We start from the raw sequence: 12,972 nt of genomic DNA, 5'->3' as shown, positions 1-12,972 counted from the left end.
AGTCCTCGCTGGCCACCTTGCGTTCTGGTTGTGAATGAGGCTGTGAGATGCTCCGGCAGCTGCAGCAGGAGCCACTGTTGGGGTGCCGTTTAGACGATTCCACTGTTCCCTGGGTCAGCCATCTCCCGCACACACGGGGGGGGGGGGGTGGTCACTGTAAGTAATTGCTTTCTCTGCTCCGAAACGCTGGTCGTTGTGTGCTTTGGGGAGAAAGTACAAGGATACCAAGCTTAGCATCACCTCCTATCTAGGGTTTCTGTCCGGGTTGTTGTGACAAAGTGCTATCAGTCGAAGTTGGGGTGGCGTGGGGAAACACAGAGGCTTACCCCCAACAGCCTTGGGGCTGGTGACCCAAGATCCAGGTCCCCACAGACTTCGTGTCTGGGAACTTCCTGGTTGGTACGATGGCCCTCCCTGACTTCCAGAGAAAGGTGCTCCTCCCATCCAGGAGGGCTCTGCCCCAGTCACCTCGTCACCTCCCAGAGGCCCCATCTCCTAACACTGCCACCTTGGAAGTGGAGATGTCAACACACGAGTTTGGGGGGTCAATACCCAGGCCATAGCAGTTTCCAATCCCAGTTAGGCCTCCGTGTTTTTTCTTCCTCTTTGACCAACCCTGGCCACCTCCTTTTGTGTTTCCCCAGAGATTAAGCCCACCTTTCTCTGCCTGGGAAGCCCCTCCCTCTTCTTTCCTCCTTCGTTCCCATTTCACGGTCCAACCCCTACCCTTCACCAGTGTGCATCACAGACTGCTGGCCCCAACCCACAAGACAGATGGGCCTGGTGTCAGGGCCACAGCTGCGCAGCCCCAGCCTCCTGATCCCCTGGGGCCTCCTCCTCAGCCGAAGAGATGTGCTAGTCTCTTGTTGAGCAAAGTCTTCCCGCGCCCTGCCTTTCCTGCTGCACGTCACCAGTTTTCTCGTCTTTCCACCCAAGTCAAACATCCTGGGGAGCTGGGAAGTGTCTCCCTCTTTGCTCTTTTCCTTTGCCCCACAGCCTGAAGCCCAACTCTTGTCTCCAGGCCCCACGTCTTTCAGCTGCCATGGAGAAGATTTCCTGTCCTGTGGGAATGACTTCCTACCCTGATGGCATGACTTCCTGTCCTGATGGGATTACTTCCTGTCCTGATGGGGATGATTTCCTGTCCTGATGAGATGACTTCCTGTTCTGATGAGGATGACTTCCTGTCATGACGGTGATGACTTCCTGTTCTGATGGGGATGACTTCCAGTCATGATGGGGATGACTTCCTGCCCAGTGGAGATGACATCCTGTCCTGATGGGGATGACTTCCTGTCCTGATGAGATGACTTCCTGTCATGATGGGGATGAGTTCCTGTCATGATGGGGGTGACTTCCTGTCCTGATGGGATGACTTCCTGTCCTGATGGGGATGACTTCCTGTTCTGATGGGATGACTTCCTGTTCTGATGGGATGACTTCCTGTCCTGATGGGGATGATTTCCTGCCCTGATGGGATGACTTCCTGCCCTGATGGGATGACTTCCTGTCCTGATGAGGATGACTTCCTGCCCTGATGAGATGACTTCCTGCCCTGATGGGATGACTTCCTGTTCTGATGGGGATGACTTCCTGCCCTGATGGGATGACTTCCTGTCCTGATGAGATGACTTCCTGTCCTGTGGGGATGACTTCCTGTCCTGATGGGGATGACTTCCTGTCCTGATGAGATGACTTCCTGCCCTGATGGGATGACTTCCTGCCCTGATGGGATGACTTCCTGTCCTGATGCACACACCTGTGGAGACTGGGATATTTCTTGTCTCATTTTCCTCAGTGATGAACCCTAGTGGCTGTTCCACTGGGTCTCTCCCTCCCCTGTGATCCTGTCTGTGCCTCTCAGGCACCTCCCACTACGCACACACAACTTGTCCCTGTGAGTCACCCAGCCTCTGCGCTCCAGAGCACAGCACCTCGCCTGCGTGATGGCAGTTCCATTGTACTGCCATCCTCTCCGTGTGCTCTAAGCCCTCGGCTGCCAGCTTGCAGACACGAGGCTTTCCCCGTGCTTGCGCACGGTTGCTGCCGGCAGAACAACGCGTGTTTAATTAAAGTGTGTGTGCGGCTGTGGCTGTGTGCCAGTGTGTGTGTGTGCTGAACAGTTGCATTAGCCACCAGGTGGCTTCTTCCTGCTGCCAACAAAAGCCCACTTTCCACACGCGTTTTCCCCAGGTGAACTGGATCCTGGCCTGATCCGTCAGCAAACCTTGACTCACCACAGAGCCTGAGGGCTCCTTGGAAGACATCCTTTAAGGCGGCGTGGTGCTCGGGTGAGCAACAGAGACCAGAGCAGGCATGGGGAGCCTTCCTCCAGGGCACGGCCCTGAACTGGGACTCCGCGTGGCCGCAGAGGCGAGGTCTGCAGGCCCGGAGGGTGGACGCTCTGCTGTCAAAGGGTCCAAGGCAGGGCAGCCCAGAGGCAGAGCCGAGAGAGGAGCGTGTCCAGGACCAAGTCAGAGGAGGAGGGGCCTGGGAGAGCCTGGGAGTGAGGGTGCTTCTCACTGTGGGTGGGGCCTGGTGGTCTTCTCATGTCCCCTCCTCACCACCATCACAGCCATGCCTGGCCCCTGTGCCACCAACGCGGCCCGTCTTCTGCGCTGGTCCTCGGTCTGCGCGTGCCCACCCTCCCTCCAGTGCCCCTCTCCGCACGCCCTTGATGCCTTCATTTTCTCAAGGAGCTCCCCTGCTTTCCCCAGACAGAATCCTCACCTCCTTCCTGCCAGGTTGTTCTCTCTTCCTGGAGTATGGCAACCATGACCACAGGTGACAGTCACTGTGCAAAGTTAGGGACAGCACATAAGACCACGCACACGGCCGTGCACCCACTGTCATCACTGTGCATCGTCACATCCACCCACTGTGTGCGTGCCCTGGAGACAGCACGTGGGACCATCTGATGCTGACCCTGTGTGCTGTGTCTCGCTGGGTACCACCCCTTTTTAGCATGTAGCTCATCTCCTTTTCTGCCTTCACCCACCGACACCGGATGGCGTGCGCCACGCTGGCTGCCGGGAGTACGAGGCTGCTTCGTTCATAGGGAAAGGAAAGAAGTGGTAAGTGTGTGAGCACTGGAGGCCGGGCTTGTCTGGCGTCTTTTTTGCCTAATGTCTAACATCTACCGTGCTTTGGACTCCCCTGGGGCTGCACCTAGAAGTAGAACTGCTATGCAAACGAAAATGGCCAGACGCAGAATGCACACATGGTGTGTACGAGGCATCTGGAACAGACAGATCGTGGGTACAGGAGACAAAGTGCTGTTGCCAGCGTGGGGGACGGAGGGGAGGGCAGTGACTGACGGATGGGTTAGCGTCTCCCCTTTGGGTGGCGAACAAGCTCTGGGGCAGCTGGCACTGGCGGCGGCACCGCTTTGGGAATTCATGCCTGTAGCTGCCCTGAGCACGCTACGCTCTGTAGGAAGGCAAATTGTATGATGTATGCATTGGACCACAATAGGTAAGTGCACCCAAGAAAAGAGAGTTTGTTTCTTTTCGGTGTAGGGAATAAGCTTTTAAGAGAATTGGCAATAGTCTGTCAAGTTTAAATCTTGCTGACTGTATGTAAACCAGCAGATAAAGTCATAGACTGAAACCAATGACTTGGGATGCGGTCAACCCTCTCCTCTTGGCCACAGGTATAACAGAAAGTACTTTTCGGCTCAGTCCATGTCCCTTTCCCGTAAGTTCTTGATTGGCATGATAAACACGAAAACGTTGTTTGCATAAAGTACATTTTATGTGACACTGTTGTTTTCTTACCTTTGCTGTTAGGAAGGTCACACACGGATAGGAATGAGTGTGGCTAGGTAGTAACGAAACAGAACCAATTAAAAGAGCATCTGCCTCGCTTTTATTGTGACTTTTGCCGAGAAAAGGAAAATGATATTTTCTTTCTCGCCCTGTTGAATGTGTACAGGCCTGAAAACGGATGTCATTCCATCAGAACCTGGAGCTGCTGGTGGTGACATAAAAGCCATTCTTCCCCTGGGACAGGACCTTAGACCACTTTCCAGCGTGCACGCACCATACAAGGGCTGCAGCCGTCAAAACAGAATGCAGCATGAACGGGCAGCATGGCAGGAGCCACAGCCATCCATCCCGACCCTGGATCTTTAGCTGTAACTGTAAAACTCACGTGCAAAGTGTCTTCCTCATTTAGGAGCCATATAAATGCGAGGGCACGGCTGCAGGATGCGCTTCTGGCCGCGCCACGCTGAGCCTGGTGGGGCTCCCTCCTCCTGGGTCGGTAAATAGATCAGCGCATTGACGTTACTTCAGCGGCGCTTGGTTTTATGGTTCCTAGAACCCAGCGTGATTAGTTTCAAAAAACACAATTAAAATTATTTGAAAGCCGAGATAAAACTTGCTGAGAGGTCCATTTTTTTTTATAGCGCTTATCCAAACTTTGCAAGATCTACGGCTCTCGTGAGCGTTCTATGTGGTACGAATCCCATTCTTTCCGTGAGAGCCAGGGCAAGCCCCCCAGGCTCTGCTCTTGCCCCAGTGAGCACCCCAGCTGCGTTCAGAGCCCCCTGCCTTGAGGAAGATGCCTGGTGAGGAGGTGCTGACCGCGACTTGCTGGGCGCAGCCGAGGGAGGGTTTGAGTGGCCACAGCCTGGTGTGTGCTCTGACGGGGTCTGCTTTTTCCTGGAGTGGCTTCTCCGCGCTGTCCATCCATGAACTTGAATTTCCCTTCATCCTGTAGGACCCATCCAGGCTTGGAAATCCTGCCCATCTCCCCCTGAGCTCTTGTTCAAGTTGCTCCGCAGGGCTCCATCTTCCCCGGAGAAGCGGGGTCTGTGGGTTCCCCTTGCGCTCCCCGCTCACCGAGCCCAGCAGGACAGGTTTGGTCCTGCCGAGTTCATGCCTGAGCAAGTGGATGGAGGAGCAAATGGCCTTTAATTATGTGATGCTTTAAAATGCCACTGTGGCCACCAAGATACACTTCTGTGTCGTGCTGCTGTCTGACGTGTCACTTTCTATGTTTCTTTTGGGGACTGAACTTCCTGTGGCCCAGCGACCATCTTCCAGCAGGAAATGAAAGCGAAGAGTGGGAGTGTCCATCAGCTCCCTGCCAGGGACCGCTCAGCGTCTGTCTGTCCATCTATGCAATCATCATCTGTCTCCATCTGTCTGTCTGTCTGTCTATCTATCATCTACCTATCTGTCTCTATTTCTAGCCATCTTTTATCTATCATCTATCAATCAATCACCTGTCATCTATTTCTATCCATCATTTATCTTTCTATCCTCTATTCACCTGTCTGCATCTATATGTGTCTCTGTCTGTATTGATAGCCACATCTATGTCCATAGCTGTGTATCTGATTTAAATGGTGCTAGGGTCAAGTATTATGTGTGTGAGTATAAGAATGTGTGTCAGTGAGTGTGTTTGCCTGTGTGTGTGAGAATCCGAGTGTGTTGGCTGGCGCTGGAGAGCTCGTTTAAACAAAGGAGTGTTTCTCACCTGAGCTGACTGTAGACCAGACCATTGTGATGAACCCAAGTTTAACAACTCCTACACGAGCTGCGGACACAGCCTCTTGTGAGTGGCCCGAAGGCCAAGGCTTGGTGCTGGCTGATTTTTGGTGTCAACTTGACTGACCTGAGGCATCTCTCTAGATGCGTCTATGCGGGCATTCCTGGGAAAGATGTGACTCCATCCTCACCAGTGGGAGTGGAGTCGTCCAGTCCACTGAGGGCCCACGGAGAGCGACGCGGCCGAGGAAGGCTGATTCCTTCTCTCCTTGAGCTGGGCGAACCGCTCCCCTGCCCTGGGCATCCCAGCCTGGGCTCGGGTCCAGGGCTGGAGCTGCATTACCCTGTCGGCGTCCCGCTCTCCAGGTTGGTTGCAGAGGGTGTACTGGGACTTCTGGCCTGCATGATTGGACGACCCAGTTTCCACAATAAATAGGATAGGAATCCAGACACACATAAATAGGATGGGATCTACGGTGATATAAAGGAAGCTGGATCAGAAGCAGAGCAAGGAGAGCTGGAACTGACTCTGATACGGGAGGCTGGTGCCGTAGGCTGCGGCTTAACCCGCCATGCCACAGCCCTGGCCCGATTCCGAGCTCATTGTCTCAGCCATAGACTCATCGCTTGGTACAAACATTCGGCTACTTTACCGAGTGGTGATCTTATTTCCAAAGAAGCCTCCTCATCCTCATCTTCCCAAAGCCCGCGATGAGACTTCATCGTCCGTGTCACTGTCCAGGGCACGCGCAAACCGGAACAGAGAGGCAATCCCGGCGCTCAGGGCTGTGAGGGGCCGTCACACTGAAGCGAAAGGAAACACACACACCCAGGAACCCCCAGGCTGGCTGTGACGGGTGAAGGTCGCGTCCTGGTCCCCGAGGGAGACACTGGGAGGAAGGGAACAGGCCACACGGAGCACTGCCCGCGCCGGCCTCCTGACCCCACCTCAGCCGATGCGGGAGGTGAAGATGCGTAAAGCCTACAACACACACACTCACACACAAACACACACTCACACACACACTCAGTCACACACACTCACCTACACTCACACACTCACACCCACCCACTCACACACACACACTCACACACACACTCACGGTCACAAACACACCCACATACTCTCACACACACACACACTCATACACACACACTCACCTATGCTCACACTCACACACACCCTCACACATACACACACCCACTCTCACACACACATACACTCAGTCACACACACCCTTACACACACACCCTCCCACATATACACACTCACACTCACAAACACACGCACACACACACTCAGTCACACACACTCACCTACACTCACACACCCACCCACTCACACACACACACTCACACACAGACTCACGGTCACAAACACACTCATACAGACACACACACACTCTCACACAGATTCACACTCACACAAGACTCTCACACGTTCACATACACTCACACACTCTCGCACACTCATACACCCACACACACTCACATACACACTCAGACACAGATTCACACTCACACACAAACACACACTCAGTCACACACACTCACCTACACTCACACACACCCTCACAATACTCACACCGACCCTCACGGTCACAAACACACTCACACACTCACACACACAAACACACACACACACCCTCACACACTCACACATATACACACTCACACTCACACTCACTCACACACCCACACACTCTCATACTCACACACACTCACAAACTCACACACACCCTCACATATAGTCACACCCACCACTCACACACACACTCACGGTCACAAACACACTCACACAAACACACACGCACACACTCAGTCACACACACACCTACACTCACACACACACATATTCACACACACCCACACACCCTCACACATATACACCCTCACAAACACACACACTCACAAACACACACACTCACACACATACACTCAGTCACACACACACATACACACTCACACACACCCTCACACATATACACACTCACACACACTCACACACACATACACACACTCTCACTGATTCACACTCACACACACTCATACACACAAACATACACACACACTCACACATACACACACACTCACGGTCACAAACACACACACTCTCTCACACAGATTCACACTCACACACCCACACACACTCACACACACACTCACGGTCACAAACACACACACTCACACAAACACACACATACACACTCTCACACAGATTCACACTCACACACCCACACACACTCACACACACACTCACGGCCACAAACACACACACTCACACAAACACACACATACACACTCTCACACAGATTCACACTCACACACATACTCTCACACATTCACACACACTCACACACACACTCATGGTCACAAACACACACACTCACACAAACACACATACACACTCACATACACATATACACTCTCACACAGATTCACACTCTCACACACTCACATATATACATAAACTCACACACACACTCACACACACTCACACACACTCACACACTCTTGCACACACACTCACACCCCCACACACTCACACACTCACATACACACACTCACCCACTCACACACAGTCACACACACACTCACACACACAGACACAAACATACACACTCACACACACATATACACACTCACACTCTCTCACACATACTGAAACACATATACACACATTCACATACACTCACATACACCCACACACACTCACACACCCACACACACTCACACACACTCTCACACATTCACATACACTCACCCACTCACCCACTCACACACGCACACTCACACCACGAGAAAGGAAGGGGGCCTGGGCATGTAGCTCAGCGTTGGGACGCCCAAGTCCCACGCTGGAGCCCGGCGTCAGTACCCAGCCCCAGCTCCCAACGCCAGCTTCCTGCAGGGTCCGCCGTGGGAGGCAGCTGGGACAGCGCAGAAACGGCTCTGCCTCTCGTGGGGGGCCTGCACGGAGTCCCCATCCCTGACTCTGGTCTCTAGGGGTATCACAGCCACAGATGCCGAGCACAGGCCCAGCACACACAGGGGCGTGACCACGCTCGGCCGGGCTCGCTTCCTCCCTCCTCTTCTGCAGCCTTCCTCGCCCCGCCCACCGCACCCTCTGCCACGCCCTCCCCCCCAGGTCTCAGCCTGGGGCTTCCCTCGCTGTGGACCCTGCGGTCTCCCCTGCCTGCTACTCCCGCTCTGCCCCGCCCCCTCTTCCCTCCCTGCACGAGGGGGCCGGGTTCACCCGGTGTCTCCGCCAAGGCTTTGTCAGTCAGCACCCCCAATGCCGCCAGCACCCTCCGTCTTCCCCGCGTCTTGCCTGTGCCTGCGCGCGGTGCCCTGCTGTCTTCCCTCCCTAAGGACCCCCGGTGCCCTGCTGTCTTCCTTCCCTAAGGACCCCCGGAGCCCTGGCTCTGGCTGCACCACTGCCCCGCGTGCCTGAGCTCTTGGCCGACCCCCCCAGCTGCCTGCCGCCATCCTCCACCCCTTCCCCAGCTCCGGTGCCTGGCACTCTGCACCCAGCCCGGCCTCCCACGTGTCCCAGGCCACCCAGGCCGCAGCCTTCAAGGCCAACCCCAGCGCTGCCGTGGTCAGAGCCCTCATTCCTTCCCCTCCCACGGCGCGGCCCCCCGCATTGTCTGCAGAGAAGGACCTCTCTCTGCCTCGGTGACCCTACCTGACCAGAGCCCTGCAGACCGAGGGGCGCCCCCTTGCCTCCTCCTCCCACCCTTTGTCCTCTGAGCGCCCCCTAGCGTTGACTCTCCAAATTGCCACATTTCTGCAAATGACATCGCCACTCACCATCACTCACTTCTGATCGCATCTTCTCTCTCCCCATTCCCCGTATCCCGTGGCCACCAAATTAAATCAGCTTCCCTCTCAAGTTGCGCCTTAAACCCCCGCACTTCTCCGAGTCTCCGCTGCTTACACCTCACTCATCCTAACTCGACCCATCCCGAGAAACTCCTGCCGCGGAATCTTCTCGAACTTCCTTCCCTCTGCTCTCTGCTCAGCAGGCAACCTTCCTGCAGCCCGAATCCGATCGTCCTCCTTCCCTGTCCAAACACTGCAGGGTTCACACTGGGCCTGCAGTGAAGTTGTAGAAAGGTGCGCCATCTGCTTCCTACCCACTTTTTCTATTCATACACCGGGCCTCCTTGTTCAGTGCGGCACATAAATACCTACATGGGACGTGGCCTTCTCTGTTTTGACCACACCCTGGGCCCCGGTCTGGCTCACAGCCTCCTTCCCGGAGTCACAGCTGAAAACCATCTGCGGTCCTCTTGGTGGCTCCAGCCTTGCAAAGTCGGAAGAGTTCAGTTCCACGTTCCTTTATCATCTTTCTGGCAGCCCTGTGGGGTGCTGCACACAGGGAGCCTGTTCCACCGTTCGAGGGGCCGCCCTGGCTGAAGGGAACCAGGTCTAACTCACCGGGCCTCCGGAGCTTTGGTAACGGTCTCCACCACCCCCACACCGAGACAGACAAGCTTCACCATGGGCATTTTTGTGACAGGCAGAGTGGACGGTGAGAGAGAGAGAGAAAGGTCTTCCTTCCGTTGGTTCACCCCCAAAATGACCACTACCACCGGCGCTGCGCCGATCCAAAGCCAGGAGCCAGGTGCTTCCTCCTGGTCTCCCATGGGGTGCAGGGCCCAAGCACCTGGGCCATCCTCCACTGCACTCCCGGGCCACAGCAGAGAGCTGGACTGGAAGAGGAGCAACCGGGACAGAATCTGGTGCCCCGACCGGGACTAGAACCCGGTGTGCCGGCGCCGCAGGCAGAGGATTAACCTATTGAGCCACGGCGCTGGCCACCATTGGCATTTAAGCCAGATCCTAGACAGATATTTTATGATTTTACTTTACCCCTGCAAAAACATTGCTTACTTCTATAACTCCATGTGGATCGGGTCCTGCTCTGTCTCAGAAAGCCTGGTGGTAACGTGCCCTATCGGTTAAAGAAGCAAATTCTGCACCGCAAGGCTGTGAATGCTGGCGCACGTCGGGACAGCGGTGTGCTCACGGCCACAGTTCTTTCGTCTCAGGATGAGACGTTCCAGCCAAGTCCGACGTGACTGTTTCCCGTGTGAACACAGCCGATGGAGTCAGAGCTGCCACCTGCTCCTTAGCCACGTTGAGAGGCAGGAGCTTAATACATCAGATGTTATTTGCTATTTAGTCTCAGGTGGGAGCCCAGGATCAATAGCCTTAAATCAAGACTCTCTGTAGTCAGCAACAGCAGGGGCGTTTATGAGAATTCTGGCCCTTCCCTGTTAGCACATGGAACAGGCGCCAGGCGCCAGCTTCCAAGGGCTTTGTGCTGTTTCTCCACACTCACATTCTCTCTGAACTGTAAAGAATCTAACACAGGCTTACTCTAACAGATATTAGCCAGAATCCTTGGGCTATTTGTAAAGATTAAATATTAAAAAGGACCTCATGGCACTTGTTTTGAGGATTATAGGTTGAAATTAATCATCAGTACACATTGAAGACAGCACACATGCAAAACCATGACAATAACTCCCCTGCCGGGAACCCCGAGTGCAGGAAGCGGGCGTGTCCGGCAGGTGTGCTTCTGCCTCTCCCTGACTTAGCCAACGAGCATGATTTTAGGGTCATCACTGATTTTAAGGGCATTGCCGGTTCAGCAAAATCTTTTTAAAAACCTAACAACGTGTTCCTTGGCCTCGCGCTCCTGGGGAACTTGTCAGAGGATGCTAGTGTGAAGACTGTCCCGGCTAACAGTTCCACGTGAAGTCTGAAGCCCTCCCCACGGCTGTCTCTTGCGCAGTCCTGGGGGAGTCTGGCTTCCGCCAAGGGTGGCTCTGCTGAAGACAGCTCTCCGGGGAAGCAGATGGGTGGCCGTCCACGCAGCCTGGTGGGCCTGGGTGTCCCTGGGACTTCTCTGTTAAGTGATAAGTTAAAGACTAGAAAATATGCTACTCAACCAGGCCAGATGTGGGATGAGGCAGGGCACAAAAGTCACATTCATTCTGGGGTGCAGGCTCTCGTTATCAGAGGGTGCAAATGCGGCGTGCCAAAAGGTGGTCTCATAAAAACCAAAACGTTTAGATAGGGGTTTGTCTACCCACAAGGCTCTTTCTACTTTTGTTTAAAAAAAAAAAAGAAAAATGATTTATTTATTTAAAAGGCAGAGTTACACAGAGAGAGGGAGAGAGAGAGAGAGAGAGAGAGAGAGAGAGAGAGAGAGAGGTCTTCCATCTGCTGGTTCACTCACCAGATGGTCACAACCACTGGGGCTGGGCCAGGCAGAAGCCAGGAGCCAGGAGCTTCTTCCAGGTCTCCCACATGGGTGCAGGGGCCCAAGCACTCGGGCATCTTCCACTGCTTTCCCAGGCAGATCATCAGGGAGCTGGGTCGCAAGTGGAGCAATCAGGACGCAAACCAGCACCCACATGGGATGCCTGCGTCACAGGCTGCAGCCTAGCCCGCTGCACCACGACACCAGCCCGTCTTTCTGCTTCTGAATATCTCTCAGTAGCACTCTGATGACGATTTAAAGGACATTTAAAATACCTCGGATCTATACTGCTATCATGCAACCCGACTCGCAAATAAATGTTTCCTGTCTGAATCTGAGAGCTGCTAGAATCACTAGGCTCATAGTCAGGTTGCACACAGCACATAGTAGGACCCCTTGGCTTCATCCACCAAGCCTGCACGTGGCTTGCATGTCATACCTTAAGGAAATGCAGGCACCACAGAGCGGGCACTTCCAGGGCTGCGTGGTCGGAGGGACAGGGGTCAGATCCAGACCCACGGGGCCACGCTCTCAGCTGCTGCGCCAAAGCACTGGAGCCGTCACCTCCCGGGGGCACAGTAGCAGGAAGCTGGAATCAGGCGCCGAGACGCCGACCCGGGGGGCTTCATCTGGTGTGTGCCGAGGGCGTCCTCCCCTGACCATCCATTTGTGACGACACAGCACAAACACTGAAGTCCATTGCATGTTTTTCTCCTGTAAGATATGTGACTGGAAAACCCACATCTCCATTGAAACAGTGAGAAAATGCACAGGGAAACTCCAGAAGTAGCCAACAGGATGTTTAGGTTGCAACTGAGAGTCCAGGTGGGGTTTTGTCTATTCCTGTGACAAGGGTTAGACGTGAACTGCTGTGGTGCGCTCTCCAGTGTAGACCTGAGCAAACATCCGGGGCTCCCGGTGCAGAGGAACGAGGTGACTCAGCAGAAACGTCCCTGTTGCTGTCACGGCAACGTGGTGTCCCAGAACGGATCATGACAATGCATGAACACCAGCCCCTACGGCTTCTCAGTGCCTGTGCAGGCCGGGCTGCCCAGGGAGCCTGTCTCCCAGGATTCCGTCAGCCTCCCGAATTCAGAGAGCCAGACGCCCCCAGTCTCCTCCAGCTCCAGCCCCGAGGCCTTTGGCCATGAGGACTGGCGATGCTGCACATAAAAAGGGGACAGAACCCGACTGCAGATCAAA

General features: G+C 54.5%; 1 long non-coding RNA gene across 1 annotated transcript in view; it reads left to right on the top strand.

Moving 5' to 3' along the window:
* LOC127492724 (uncharacterized) overlaps nt 1-2,925 on the top strand; it is an 89,447-nt gene extending 86,522 nt beyond the window's left edge. The window contains exon 6 of the long non-coding RNA XR_011382081.1: nt 2,194-2,925. This is a non-coding gene — a long non-coding RNA (uncharacterized lncRNA). The remainder of the gene's footprint in view (nt 1-2,193) is intronic.
* Nucleotides 2,926-12,972: the final 10,047 nt, after the last annotated feature.

The sequence above is a fragment of the Oryctolagus cuniculus genome, chromosome 14 (genome assembly GCF_964237555.1).
Source record: "Oryctolagus cuniculus chromosome 14, mOryCun1.1, whole genome shotgun sequence".
Classification (NCBI taxonomy): Eukaryota; Metazoa; Chordata; class Mammalia; order Lagomorpha; family Leporidae; genus Oryctolagus; species Oryctolagus cuniculus.
The sequence above is the reverse complement of the archived record's forward strand: the minus strand, read 5'-3'. Positions and strand labels throughout refer to the sequence as shown.